Below are 15,899 nucleotides of genomic sequence, written 5' to 3'. Positions count from 1 at the left end.
CACTTGTTCCCTAAATATCAGCCTGATGTGCCGGATCACACCAGGCCAATCTACAAGGCACCAAGGGATTGGTCAATTCAGTTTTGCATCAGCAATATGTATAGTGGGCCCAATTTAACCTATTTGCAAAGTGCAGGCAAATGGCTCTTCTAATTCCAATTCCACTACCTGTCAAATTACATCAATTGTAACCTGGCAGGGGGACGCATCTCCCTCTCGATGTTTGTATACTCTAACAAACAATTATATTATTAGCCGCACAGTAGCTAACAGGTGTCTGCTTTAGTGGTGCAATCAACCTTTTACCGAGATTTCTGACAGATTTCTGTGAAGACACACTGAGAAGCAGCAAGGAACCATTGCAGAGAGGAGAGAGAAAAAAGTTTGCATTTATTCTAATTCCTAGGAGGAAAAACAAGAACCAGTTTCCCCTAAATTTGGAGTCTGCTGCCAATGGGCAAAGCAGGGCAGAGGGCTTACGAAAAAGCATCTGATGTTGTCAAGCCAGGACAGCTATTTTCAGCTTTCAGTTTTGTAAACGTTTAAATATTACCTCTTTTTTTTGGCCTTCCTGTGAGTGCCTTTACCTGCTTGCTATGCTTTAATTGTTATACCAAATGAACAGGATCGTGGGTAATGTCACATCTATCCCGGCCTAGTCTTGCCTGAGGCTACATCACTCCAAACATTAACAAATGAGTCAAGAGACCGCATCACTGGTGTCCTGCGATCCTACCTAGCTCTCATGCAATTATCCTAATGACCGATCTGAATTACACTCGCTAATTTACTGAATATGACAGCTTGGAAAATTGGGGGGGATGGGAAAGAAAAACATACTTAGGAATGAAGTTAAAGCTTGACTGGAATAACAATTTTCAGAGCTTTCAGGTTCCACAGATGTAAATGGATAATAAAAGTTAATAGACAATCTGCTATACAGGAAGGAAAGAGTAAACAAGAGGCTTTAGCTTCACTACAAAACTGAGAAGTACCAACGCCATCCCACCCCATACCTTGGCACTCAATCACTCAACAGAAGTATTTTGAAAATACAAAAGTTTTTGAGGTAAATATGTCTGACTTACCACAGTAGCAAATCTAAAATGCTGAGAGAGAGTGAGGTTTTAAGTATTGTTCAGTTCTGAATAAATAAGTCTGTAGCCTGGCAAAACTAAACCTACAGAAAACACTGGACTAATACCAGCAGTTCTTTCAAGACAACTTTAACAAGTTTTAGAGATATGTTGTGACTTGGCAGCTAATTTGGAACAGCACCCAACTGTTTAAACACAGATTGGGATATAATTTATGGCAGACGCCACAGTATACAAGCTTCCCAGAGAGAGGGAGCGAGAGAAACAGAAAGAGAGAGGGAGAGAATTGCTGATGTCAAATAGAACTGTTACAGTCAGACGCTTCAAGCAGAACTGTGAGAAAGTCAGAAGCTCTCTAAAGCTAACCAACAGAAAACTAACAGCTCTCACCAGATTTGAAAAAGGCAACTATGATCTCTGCCAACTCTTGTGGTATAAAATAAATACAGAACTCCATGTCCGTGCTATTGGATCTTACAACAAAAAGGTACACTATATTAGTTGAACCGGAGACAAAATGGTGCATCAGTAGTTACATATTACTTCTCTTCCAAGAAAATAATAATTTTGCGATAGATAGATAAACACAAATGAGCCCACTCTGGTAGCAAAGTGAAGCAACTGGTTAATGTGACACTTCAGCTTTGCTTTGGCTCGGTAATAAATCAGCAGGAAATAACACTACCGTGAAATGTGGCCATACTTGCGTTTCACAAGGCCTAATATTTCACAAAGCTACACTGCTGTCCTGCCACGAGGATACAGAGAGATTACTTTCTGCAGCTACATTGCCAAGAATTACGACCGTGCAGAAGATACATTTTAAAACCTGGGGAGGGGGGGAATTAAAAAATAAAACGCGACCCAAAAGGGCTCAAGGTGCACATAAGAGGACGGACACCTGCAACCCACTCTGCAAATGATCACCCGCCCGCGAGACTTCAGACACACAGCTGCTGTCCGGTTCTACATCATAAGAGACCCGTCCGAGTGGAAAGAGCGACGCACCGTGCAGCCGTGACGCGGGATAGGGATTTGGGGAGAAAAATATTTGTGCCTTTTTTTTTTTTTAAACAAATGATTGATTTGAACCAGTTCATTGTTTTAATTGATGAACAGGTGCAGTAATTTGTATAATTTCCCTGTGTATTAGTCAGCGGCTTATTCCAATTATGCGACCGAGTGATAAATTACCGTTTCAATTAGAAGCGGTTTTGCATTGGATCGGGACCAAACAAGAAACAAAATAACACGTTTCCTGTGAAAGATTCCATTTCGTCTCTTTCCAGGTGAGAGCATGTCTTCAATTCCTCTCCAAACAGGTTTGAATTCATTAAGCTCTTCAGTGCTCAGTCACCCTGATAAGCAGCACCATTACACCCCTCCTTGAAAACTCACACCCTGTAGCCAAATAGCGGCTTCATGCATCTCTAATCCTTTAAAACAGCTGCATCACAAATTTTGCTACATAGGTTGCCTTTAACCTGTTTTGGGGCAGCTATGATGATGCACAAAGTAAAATCTAAAAGCAGCAGATTTTGCCGATGCAGCTGTGATGTCGATTAAGGTTTGTGGTGCCCTCATTCTATAATACGGGTCCCGAGGAGCCAAACCAGCACATTAGTCTCATGTGCAGTATGACACGCACACAACGCGATGTTTCTGCCTTCAGAAAATTATCAAACGTAGCCTTCTGATACAGGAATGAGGCGGCAGCCTTTATTTATGTGCTACGATCGCTATCAACATACAAAACCTGGTGACCAATTCACATCAGTTCAGGCCCCTGGCTGCAGCAGTCTTTGAAGGGGATTGCAGCACTTCAAACACAGCCTGGAGACGGACAACTGCTGCCTGCAGGGTGTCTGAAGGGAGTGGAGGGGGGCCTTCAAAGGTGAATTAAAAGGCTTGTGTTTCAGGTCACTCACTCCTCTCCAGTGAGTGTTCGCCCCATCGAGACATGTGTGCTTCTCTCAGATCGCTGCTATGGCCATCTCAGGACAGTTGTGTCCTGCAAGACTGGGTAAACATATAGTCGGGCGCTCTATAGACTCCTGGCAGCAAATGTTTCATAACCATAAGCTGAGAGGAACATCTGGCCTTCTCATGTTCATGCATTTCCACCTCCTGCCAAATGACACAGCTGTGTTGAAACCAGCCTCGATCCCTTTTACATTAAGCAGGAACAATAAACCACAGGACTGCATACAAACCAGGACTCGGAGGACATTGCTGCGATCCCGAACGAGCAAGGTACTTTAATGACTTAATGGAGGTGGGCAAGGCAACTCACACGTTAATCTTCAGTGAGAAACATCAGTAATCTTCTCCCGCTGTGAACTGTAAAAAAGTGATTGCTCCTTTAAATGTCAAGACAGCATCTCTGCAGCCTAAAACAGTCCACCTTTTAATAATACTAGCCCGTGCAACAATATCCAAATCCCCATACGATACTAATACTGCTTTACAGTCAGATTCACAATTTGAAAATTCCTGTTTCAAGTCCCAAAGCTAACAGGGCATAATGCAATACAGGATTTCTGGGTCCCAGATTAGACAATTGCAGACATTGCCAAAACATGGTTAAGGGGGTACCATAACCTTTCAGACTGTAGGACACAGGCCTAAATGGCAGGCAGCAAATTAACCCACAGATCTCTCATTTTACCAATGCACACAACCAGTGTTGCGAGGCTCTGGGACTAACACCACAGCTGTAGCGCTGGACAGCTGACTGTAAAGCACACACTATACAACATAAAATAAAACCCTGGCTCAGAGGCGTTTGTTTCCTAACCCCCCCCAAAAAGGGTGTTCCATTTATCTCTACAGTAGCAGTACCAGCCGTGCTTCAGCTTTGATTAGGGCTTCAAACACAACCTGCTGGGTGTGCACAATCTGATTAGGAGATGGAGGAATGCTGGCAATCCCAGGTTACCATCAGGAGGTCCTGGAGAAGTGCTAATTGGGGTCTCTGAAACCAGTCCCCAGACATGAGCCGGAGAGAAAATCAATCCCTGGAGTGCTGGAAAAGATTTGAAAAGATGGCCTGTATACCTTCAAAAAAGTTAGTTATCCACAGAGTGAACTGCACTGCCAAAGTTCCCACCGACATAATCATATCCGATATCTGTCCGATTCCTCAGTGGCTGCATTGGTAGGGTCGATCTGGAGAACTGAAATCCACACTGGAATCTCACTGTTGGGCTTCTGTAAATACAGGCCCCTTCTTCGGAGAGTGGGGCATTTCGTTGTTTGACTACGACGTTCGCGAGTGGAGCGAAAAGCAAAGTTATGAGAACAGTCAGATTAATGGACACACGCAACACCTAAAGGTGCTGAGCCCACGAGGCCGAATTAGAATTAAGATCCGCATCTTTGACGTAACCTGCGGGGGAAACAGGTTTTAATTGGTTTCGGCTGCGGCACAGTAAAGGCCGTGTTAATCAACCAAAGGTACTGATAACTGCTGTTTCAGGTCTTCTGCTTTACACCGAGACTCTGACAATTTCAGAAAGCAGAAAGACAAAAGTTACAGTTTAATAGCGATGAGCTCGGGAAAGATGTCCTCGTATCTTGCAATGCATGACAAGTACAATTGAATAGGTTAAGTCTTGCAATTCCCAGACAAAACTAAGCCTTCAGAAATGCCGGCATGCATAATCGGTTTAAATCCGTTTGTAAAAATTCTGAACTGTTTGCCCGATTAAGCGGAATTCAAATTGCAAATTAATACATTCATTCTGTAAACTTTTTTTTTTTTTGGTATTAAGCTGATTTTGCTGTAAAGAGATCTAAAAAAAATAAAGTTGAATAAGCAGAAGAAAAAGAAAAAAAGATTTCCCAACAAGGCTGTTGATCAATGCAAAAATAAAACAATAGGTTTCTGCAGTTGCAACATTTATCTATTTTCCAAAAACGCTCATGCGAGAGTTACATAAACCTACCACACCAACCCAGCTCCAGTTCTGCAGTCCCACACAAAATCAGATGTCACAAAATCTCACGGATGAGGATCCACAGGCTATAAATCTTGAACACTGCATTAGTGTGTTGTGTACGATTATCTAGGAGTTAAAGCTCACTGCCCAAAAATGTGCAAGTGCCTCATGACTGATTAATCCTGCTTCCTCATATAGCTCTCAATGAAGGTTAAATCAAAATCATGGATAGTGATGAAGGCATGTGAATAATATGAATAAAATGAATAATTACATCATGAATATTGCAATCCTTAACGAACTGTAGTAGATCACATCTCCAGAATGGGTGACAGCGAGCGTGTGTGTGCTCTCTAATCCACTCGTTCCATTTCTCTCAATACAAATAACATCACACCTCCCAAACCAAAGCCAGGCCAGTACTCCCCCTTTCCTTTTCCAAATGAGACACCATACAATACACTAAAATGTGCCATTTTCATTTCTTCATTGGAAGAAAGAAAAAAAAAAAAAAAAAGCCAGTGACTGAATCAGGGGCCATAATGAGACGTTTCTTTCTCCTGATGTGAATACGGTGTTCTTGTTGGAGGCCAACCTGTTTCTGCCTGCAACGTGCAAATGGGGGAAGAGAGAAAACTGACAATGTGTGTGGAAAGACTGAAGAACACACCTGTGGTTTCTTACGGCTCTAAAACACTTGGTTGATTTCAGCAACACCTGGTCTCCATTTGGGCTCAGGCTATTTACTATTAATTACAGAAAGCTGACACGCTGCGGTATTGGGAATGTAACGCTACCCTGCAATGTCAAACACAGAGTGATGAATTGTAAGCCGTTGGTGTACAAGGGCACTCTGCATTTTCTGTATATTTTTATTACTTGAAATTCTAATATCCCCAACCCCACCCCACACTACTTTTATTTTTTTAGGTTTTTTAAAAGCACCAGGGAGCACATTTTTATCCGAGTAATACAAGAATGTCGGCCCAGAGATAAAACTTGACATTTTCCTTTTAATGGTCCCTTATAAACAACCCTTTTATACACAGGCAGCCAACGTAATGGACAATTTTATTATTCACTGCAGGGTTCCCGGGCTATGTACAAAGGAGGGAAATGGCACAAGATACTGTAATCATTGATTGCTGAAAGATGTCGGACAAAGGAGGCCGAACAAAACCAGGCTCGCTTCCCCGTGGCATGCACCTTGTCACTCCACTCGCAGGCGGCGCAAAACAACCCCTGGAGATGGGAACGGGGAGGAGGGGATAAAAAATATATAATAATACACTCCACCTTTTATGACAGCGAAGAATGTCATCTGGCTTTCTCTCTCCGCTAAAGATAGCATTTGCAATTATTAACAATAGCCCTGAACAAGGAGCGAAGCAATGCAGCATAAAAGCCCCCTCGCTCTCTCCTTCTAAAGGAGTCATAGAGGCCGGCCTCATTCCTCCCCACTGGTCCAAAAGGCTCTTCCTGCAGGGCTCGGGAAGCAAGCGGGCCAGGTGCCTCTCGGCTGTATTGACATTCAGGCATTCCTGCCAAACCTGCCCCCCTCCCCTCACTCTCCACCCCTTTGAAAACAATATGGCTCAGAGATTTCAGATAACGACCCCAACATTCAAAACAAAAACAAGCGGAAAAAAAGCAGAATGCAGAAGCCAGTCAACCATGCTCCTGATAAAGACGTTCGAGGGAGGTGGGGAAGGAAGGAAGTATTTTTCCATTTTCAGAACTTTCGTCGAGTATATATATATATATATATATATATATTTTTAAGCCACTGATAACAGAACCACAAAACAGTCATGTAGCCATAAATTCAGTATTAAGCACTAAAGCAATTACAATCATGGGAGGCTGAGGGCAAAGACGTGGGTCTGGGGGGTAGAAGGGTGCTGGCCCCTGCCTTTTACTGATAATCGTGTAAAAAACAGATAAAATACGAGACACTAAACTTTAGATTTCAGATAACCTGTCCCGTAAACAGATCAATAGATACTGCAAACAGCTCAGCAAAATTTCACTGATTTACGTCTCCAGTTAACCAGACTCGCGTTCCTGCCAGGTTAACTAGGTTGAAGCCCCTTCCAGGTCTATACATCTTTACATCTACAAACGCATTCAATACAGAGGAAGGAAGGCATTCTCTCCCCAAACTACCAGCTGTAATTGTGCTTTATGCATTTTATTTTCAAGGTGCATGCTGATGCAAGACTTGATTAGATTCAGTATTAGCAGGCATTCAAGTACCAGATACAGAAGAAAAGGGAAGAAAAAAAAAAAAACTGCTCATACCAGATTTTTCTTGTGCGCCAGATAAAAACCGGAATTTTTCCTCTTAGGACATCCAAGAGATTTTATTTTATTTCACTGCACACATGAAACACATCTCCTTAGTAATAAAGCAGCAATCTGATTGCTTCAAAATTTAATTCATCAGGCAAGACTATGACGATTGTCCGACGATTCAGCTGCACATACGCAGCACGGAGACTGAATGATTAAGTAAGATCACAGGACGTCTCCAAATTCTAACGGGAAAAAGATTACAGGTTATAGATTACAAGTATTTTAGAAGCATTCAAATAAGCACATGAAAAAGATGCAGATCAATCACCCTTTTGGAGCCAATGAGAAGAGCAAGCGGGAGTTCTGTGATGCCAAAGGAGCAGCGAGGGAACAGGGCAAAATGATTTACAATTTGAGAAACGGATGCCAATTTATTTACCGGGGCAGGCTGGGGAAAAGGCACACGTAAGAATTTTCACTTGGTAACGACACCCCCACCCCACGTCTTTGTACCTTGGCTTAGAATAGCTTGAAAAGAACCGTTATTCTATCTGACCTAGAGCAACCAGAGATGCACAGGCCACACTCCTCCACTCGCACGGTAGATGCAGAGGGCAACGGTGGAGCTCAAGTGTCAGACGGGGGACAGACACCGGCCATGGATACACTGACTGGTGAGGCACCTGGTCCGAGCGCAGAAGGTGCCATTTCAGCAACAAACCAGGAACTCTCCAGTTTATTTCAAGGTCTCAGGCCATGGGAGGAGAGCAGTGAGGCTTGAAGAGGGATAAATTCAAATTCTCAATGCCTCATTTTGATCTCCGAATGGGGGCACAAACCACATCGGTAAAGAGGCGCTCCTCCACGGCCTACAAACTCACACGCTTGCTTAAGTAACGGCCCTGTGGTTTGGGTTCTACGTCACACAGGACCCGTTCGGTGGCGCACAAGGATGCACCGCACCAGGATGCACCGCACCAGACGAGACACGCGGAGAGCCATGGCTGCAGTCTTAATGATGACATCTTTGAAAGTCATTACAAGGATTCAAAAGGCACTCGTGGCATGTCTGACTGGCCTTTACAGCGAGTTACCTCAATGACCCTTGCGTCAGTGAGGGAGCAGTAAAGTTGAGCTTTGAAATTCAATCATTGTGACAGGCATACACGCACGAGCACTGAAGAAAAAAAAAAAAAGCACTGGATTTCCATACTGAATTGTTTCCCAATCCAGTTTAGGATACGTCAATCTTTTGGCAAACATCAGGCCTACTGTTTATTAATAAAGTGGGAAACTGGTGACAAAGTATCAACACAGCAATTTTCATCTGCCGGCTCCCTGGTCACTGCTAAACAGCCAACCCTAATCATCCAAGCCACCAACAACCAACATGATTTGCTTCTCCCTAGAAATAAAAACTCAAAAAGCCAGGTTATATTTCCAGATATTCTAACGAACAAGTGACCGTTCCTCCCCTCCAGGACGAGACATTTAAGAAACTTGCTAAATTATTTGCAGTTATACTCTGTTTCAGTCTGGCCTGAAAAACACGACATGAATGATTGATTTTCACCTTTCTAAATAGGTCAGGTGCTCATTCTGCTATCTGCTGGGAACATCAATCTAGCTGCCTCCAGCAATTCTGGCTTATTTACATAAAAAGAGAACAAGAACCAAAAATACTAAACGCAATATTTATTTAAATACATACTGTTTGACAAATTCAAATCTCAATGCGATGTAAAATACACAAACCCTCTAAATTTCACTGAACAACAGGAGAGAAAAAGAAAAGCCGAAGTAGGCATCTGAGCCCAACAGCTGCACTTAACCATAACCGCTGTGGCTTCTGTTGATGTAAACTTTTCGAACCGAGGGCAGAGGGCTCAATAGTTTAGGGCAGGGATCGGGCTCTCTCTCACATATCACTTGATCTCTTAGTTAGCATAACTGCATGAAGTGGCAGTCTTGCTCCTCCAGGGACCTGATTGGGCCAGACAGCCCCACCAGCTCTGCAAAAGCTATTCCAGTGCTGCTTTGCCAGCACTCCTCCTGTATCGGTTCACGGAGGGCCATGCGCACGTACGCGGGCCGTCACAAAGTGCAGACCTGCAAGTGACATCTTAAGGATTAAACCGATTGAGATGCAATTTGCCTAGCAACCACTCATTAGACAGGGTTCAGAAACAGGCCAACAATCCATTCAGCCTCCTTATCTTGTGCGGTAAACAGATAACAGTCTCTGCCATGTCCTCTGCCGCGTTCCTTTCAGGCTAGAAGTATAAACAGCTTCCTCAAAAACTTCTGCACCCCCCACCCAGTCAGTCATCCCCTTCCTATCCCCACCACTTAGCTTGCAAAGAAACATACAAGAAAAACAAAACATCTCATCTCAATTACTATACCGTGCAGAAGATAGGGGCGCATTCTTATGTGCCTGTCCCAATCTAGTTCCACAGCTCAGAAAAGGAAATGCCACAAGAGCCGGGGCCTTGGAGCACTTCAGCAGTGTTCCTCTGGGCTAGCAAAAACATTATCATGCAGAACACTTTAGCCAAATAAGGCAACACATCAAATTAAACAATGCCAACATTATACTGTCATACATGACAACACGCTGTTTGGTGTGAGGCTGCCTTTTCGACGGAAGGAGGAAAATAAGTAATACATTTAGGAACCGTGTCATACAAATACACTTCATGATTCATCATGCTGAATTAATACTTTCTACTACTTGCTCCTGGAGAACTGATCAATTGAATCGGAAATTAAACTAAATTAAGCAGCAACATCTCAAAGTGCTTTGCACACTGGGACATGTTACAACAGGGGACAGTAAAAGAACAAGAAAAGTTAAAGGTTATTTAAGAAAGTGTGATCAAGTACTCAAGTTCTGAGAATAAATGACATGAAGCTGAAAAACCACGCATCATTGACACGCATATGAGGCACATTAAAGTTCAATCATTCAAGAGAAGCTTAGATGTTTCCGAGAAGTTGCAACATTTCTGGGTGAGGTTGAGACACAAAACAAGGTGGAAGGTGTCGTTTATGGCTGCCAAAAGTACGTTAACCTGCGAAAGCACGGCCTGCATTTAATTACAGCGGTTCCATTTTTACGACTACAGATTACTTACTTTGCAAGAGGAAAAAAACGACTATTGCTGCTTCATCAAAATAAGGGGTAACAGACTGATTATAAAACAGGCTTATTTTGTAACATTGCTTGACTGAGTGAATGTTCCTTCCCGAGCCACAGATCAAAAGCCACAATATTACTTTGTGAAATGTATAATGTATAATTTCAAACATTAACAGAGGCCCGATCTGTAGACCATACGGGATAACTTGGTGTGGCCTTATTTCACATCATTCACTTTGGGGAAATACGTAAAAATCTTGTGTACGTGTGATTTTTCCCTTTTGGGTAACACATAACGGGGTCAAAGTTATTTAGTGTTACTTTGAGGTCCCTGGTAAATCAACCCACAATCTTGTCATTTAATCCAATGTTTGTTTCTGTAATTTATATTAGATCCTGGACACCAAGTGCTGTCATTTGACCTAGGACTGAAATCCATGAAATCCCAAACTGCAGTAGCTGTCAGCAACTAACTGAACTTGGAGGTTTGGCATGCAACCATTGAAAACTCACTCAGTCCCAGTGTAATGATATTGTGCGTTGGAAGCCGTTTTTTGTGCTTGACAAACAAAAGGTAGAATCCAGCTAAGCACTACAGAACACCAATTTATGCCTGGCGACTGACTAATGACACTAGTGTCCAGTTACATGCAAGACAAAGGTTTCTACAACAGCAGCCTGGAAAAAGAGGAGTTAATTTTATGATACAACACTAGCACAAGGTTATTGATTCTGCCATGCATAATTGCCATTTGGTCACAATGACCTTCCAATACAGCATTTAGCATACACACACATGCAGCCAATCCCTTTAATTAATATTTACTAAAGTGCTTTGGAAGCCTAGAGTGGTTTGCAAAAAAAATAATGACAAACACTACTTATTATGCTTTTTGCCCCCAAGCGATTAGTCATGCTAAGCTCTGGCTAATCAATTAAAGATAAACTGGTTTCAAAACCTAAGTTACAATAGGCCTACAGATAGAGAAATCTAATTAGCACATGCATTACCAGGTTACCATGCATTATGGAGCTTTGCACTTTAATTTTGAAAAAACTGGCAAACTTATCCACTGCTTTATAAATATGATTTCTCTCTCTCTCACCCACAGGTTCACCTATTAACAATGTCTACATAATGTTTGCAAAATGAGAGGTACAAAACCAATCATGATTTACATTCAGTTGCTAGGGTTTGGCAGCCACTTCACAATATTACAAGAGCTATGGAAGCTACTGACATTTAATATCCAACGTACAGTACAGTCACTAATGAATGAAAATTAATAAGTTCTACAGCCTCCTCCCTCCCAGGTCTCTCCGCACAATCACGCATTTCCGTGTGTCCATCCAAACCAAATCTCTTCATGGTGTATGCATGTGAAAGGAAACATTATACCCCGACGGCGAATGGACCCTCACAAAGCTGGGTAATTGTACTGAGGATAGGAACTGGAGTTTCTCGGGGAACAAGTGTTGAAATTTAATTATCCATCCTTTGCAAAAATGTAGGGCATGCCACATACATAACTGCACAGTGTGTAAAGCAGGCAGTCAGCACAAATGAAAAGCCTCGGTTAGGAACAATCGCAGCCGCAGACAACACAGGACAGCACAGCGATTAGGTCCCTTTTGTGAAATTAAATGTCTCCGGTCGTCTGCATGACTGGATTTTTTTTTTTCCAGGATATTTCACATGCCCTTTGCGCAGCAGAAACGTTTACCAAGAGGAAATTACAACACAAAAACAAAAAACAAAAAAAAGAGGATTGTTCTTGGCACAGCTGAGGCCTAAAAACCCAAATCAATCGATCCTCTCTGTGAGTGTCAAGCGATGGGTAGGCAGTGCTAGACATTCATCCCCCCAAACGACATTAAAAAGTTAAATTAGTATTATTAGTATAACATTTTCATGCAACCCGTCACTTCAAGTTATTTCTATTTATGGTAGGCAGAAGAAATAGTTACTGGTTTGTTGTTAGTATAAACAACTGCTTTCTTCGGGATAGAACAATAAACAGCGGATTAACTACAATGCATCACAGCCGAAACAATACTAGTTTATTACTGCTTTATTTGATTGCAGGTATTAATTCAACTAGGCTCATCAAGGAATGCTCCATTATACAGACATATATTAAATGCATATATTAAAAATACTAATAGGCACCACCTTATAAAAAGTGCACTCATTTTTGCAGAAGCTGTGCAGTAAATTACCGCCTCCAATCAGCTGATTGCGTCGTCGGCCTTCAAATCAATACTATTACGTTAGGCTGCTGCAAAACCCAGACGGGAAGGTAAAGTTCAGGGATCCACTTGACGTCCGCAGTAATTGTTCTGGCACCTGGTCACAACTATTAACATTTAATTGCCCCCCCCTCTAATCTCGGGCGGCCGCTTTAAGATTCCCACGCCAGCACCGAGCCCATCCACATGCTATTTCTCACCCAAAATACATGTTTTTAAACACCCACATCGGGGGAGCATTTGAAAGCAATACTTTGAAAGCATCTGCCTGAAATAGAGCAGGACGGTACAGCGGAAAAAACAGATTACACCCTTACCCCCTCGTCTTCCTTTCGGGGTGCTATTCGGAGTAGCTGGATGGGATATCAGCTTAATCCGCCTGCTAAATGCATGGCTTCACAATAACACAATCGCGGACATAATCGGGGAAATCGACTCCCTACGAGAACTACAGCCTCCCAAACCAGATCTATCCTGGCCGAGGCACACTGACTAAATCCAGCCCCCAACTCCGGCGGACTCAACCCACCGATTCGACATCGAACCGGAAACCGGGGACCCGGGCGGGCTCAGCCAATCAGCGACGGGGGCGACGCTTCCACCGGCTCGCCGCTCGGCCAATCGGAACCGGCGCTCGGAGTTGAAGAGGCGGGGATTCCGGACTCGAGGTCAGGCGGCCGGATATTGGGTGTGACGTCACCGCCTTTGTTACCTTGCCGACCCCTCTCAATGGAGTTTGTGCCGGAGGATCCCGGAGAAACGGAGAGCACAGCGATGGATGTGTGCGTGTGTTTGTGTGTGTGCGTGCTCGGTTTTTTAATGTCACACTAGCTGAAGTAGGGGGCTGGCCTCGCACCTGCGTGGGATCCGGTGGAAACATGCAAAAGCACCTATTTCCGAGCTGGGAACCCCGCTCTTAAGTGCACAATAATAACAGGGGGCTGGCTAGGTCCACTCTGCACCTCCACACCATCACCACTCATGCACAATGAGCTGGCCAGACTGATGTGCAATGAGACAAGTGGAGTTAAAACGCCACTTCGCTAATGCGCTGAACTGCGACAGCTGCACACTGCTCCCAGACAAGAGCCCAAACCCACTCGACATGGGGACTGATTACGTCCTCGGTCGCAAGCATTCATCGCTTGGCCTAAAAAAAGAAATAAATGCATCCCTTCCCAACAGTTCCGCAGGCCTGTCCCAAATAGACCAAGTGCTAGAAGACTATAAGGCAGGGATGGGGAGGTGGGTACACTTGCTACTTCTTTGCACCCACTGCGAATACATAGCAGCAGGTTTCGAGAATTCTTCCACACTGCATCTTCTTCATCTTGAGCCATTTTGAAAAGCTGCATCATCTAGTATTATGCAGGGGTCACTGCGCTGAGCCACAGCTCCCCTACGTGCCATTTCACAAGCCTCGGCTGTGGCTGATGTCAACGACCATCTGCGTCTATTTATTACACAAATAAGCCGTTATAACATTAAATGCACATAGGAATGCCTTTCTACATGCTAATACTACTGTAACGACAGGGGTACCCAGGTTCAGTATACATCCATCAATGCACTTATAGTCGCCCTAGTATTAGACATAACAATCGCATATTATCTGCGAAAGATCTGTAATATGACGATCTATATATGCTCTGGTTGCATTCATAACTTATATATATATATATATATATATATATATATATATATACACACACACACATACAGTGCATTTCACCAAAACTGCAGCTTCCCAAAAGCATCTAATTGTATAGGTCTGGGTATTATAAGCAGGCCCATTCGTGCAATAGAAACCACGTAAAATGCAAACAAAATCGTCATAACAAACAAGCCCTCTTTGGAAATAAAACTCTTGCAAGTCTGTCTCTAATCTGTACAGTTACGTCGACTTCTTTGTTGCTGCTACCGGCTTTAAACAGAATCCGAGCAATCATTTGCACATCATTTGCAGTGGATGATAATTAGTTAGGATGTACTTACTCTCCATGAACCTGAGCGAAAGGCATGGCTTAAAACATCATTTCTGTTTATTATTTTACATCGGTATATAAATATATTCTGTTGTTGCCGTTCGTTGCCGAATCACTGCTGCTGTCTGCGGCAGCAACTTCCGGCGCATGCGCACTCCTGCCAGGCACAGAAAGAATCAGGCACGATTTGGGCCTCCCTTCTGCATAATTCAAGTGTGTCTGCGCATCGCCTGACCGAAAAAAAACAGCAGCTGCAGCATTCAATGACCCTTTTCTAAAAAAAATATCAAACAGTTGTATCTGTATTATTATTAAATTAATTTTTACTGTGAAGTTTGTGTGATTAATGCATTTCTCAATTTAATATCATGTGTATTGAAATAGCACCAAACATGAAATAAATTGTTCTAAAATTGCAAGCTGTGTCAACAGTTCATTTGCTATTGATAGTTTTTAGAATTAAAAACACATCTCCTTTATGTTTACACCCAAAGTTATGGTGTGTGTTGTAGGTGTTGCACATCTGTTATTTAAACAAGGGAAATAGAGCAGTTATTTAAACAAAATACAATAAATCTGACTTGACGCATTTAGCCAAATACCTTGTCTGTTTGTCTTGTCAAGGTGAAATATATATTTTTTGTTGTTGTTGTTGTACTGAAGCAGATCCCTTAAATGCCATTTAAAAATAAAAGACTGTTTCAAAGAGTTGCCCAGTTTTGGACATGTTCTAATTTATTGACAGAACATAAAAATAGTCTTAAAAACAGCATTCATCCCATAGCAGCCTGCTTGTGTTCTTTACTCTATATCGAATTATCATAATGCAACATCTGGCCAATTCTTGAACTATTAGTGAATTGGATTAAAATAAAAGACTTGGCAAACAATTTAAATCGTTATCTTAAAAAAAAAATATATATATATATATATATATATATATATATATATATATATATATATATATATATATCAACATGAGTTCTAACTAAACAGCCACCGCCCAAGTCCAGTTTATTCCAGTAATAGTGACCTTGGATTGTAATATTTTGTTAAACAATTTCCACAATCCATATTCTGATTTTCATCCAGCAAATCTATTTAGTTTCCGTATGACAGTGGGTTTAATTAGTTCCACATGGTTACACGTGAAGCTATCGATTCAGTTTTCCCCCTTTTAAATCAATTA

The 15,899-nt window shown here is 42.4% G+C and overlaps 1 protein-coding gene across 2 annotated transcripts in view; it reads right to left on the bottom strand.

Annotated features, from left to right (window-relative positions):
• Positions 1-14,866, bottom strand: part of fam222ba (family with sequence similarity 222 member Ba) — a 28,154-nt gene extending 13,288 nt beyond the window's left edge. The window contains exon 1 of one of the 2 annotated variants that reach the window (XM_066695600.1): positions 14,721-14,866. The gene's annotated coding sequence lies outside the window, so the exon portion shown is untranslated. Of the gene's footprint in view, positions 1-13,042; positions 13,327-14,720 lie in introns of those variants that run through there. The other variant, XM_066695599.1, reaches the window with a different exon arrangement.
• Between the last annotated feature and the right edge of the window lie 1,033 nt (positions 14,867-15,899).

This window comes from Amia ocellicauda, chromosome 22 (genome assembly GCF_036373705.1).
Source record: "Amia ocellicauda isolate fAmiCal2 chromosome 22, fAmiCal2.hap1, whole genome shotgun sequence".
Taxonomy (NCBI): domain Eukaryota; kingdom Metazoa; phylum Chordata; class Actinopteri; order Amiiformes; family Amiidae; genus Amia; species Amia ocellicauda.
This window is presented reverse-complemented; position numbering and strand designations above follow the sequence as displayed.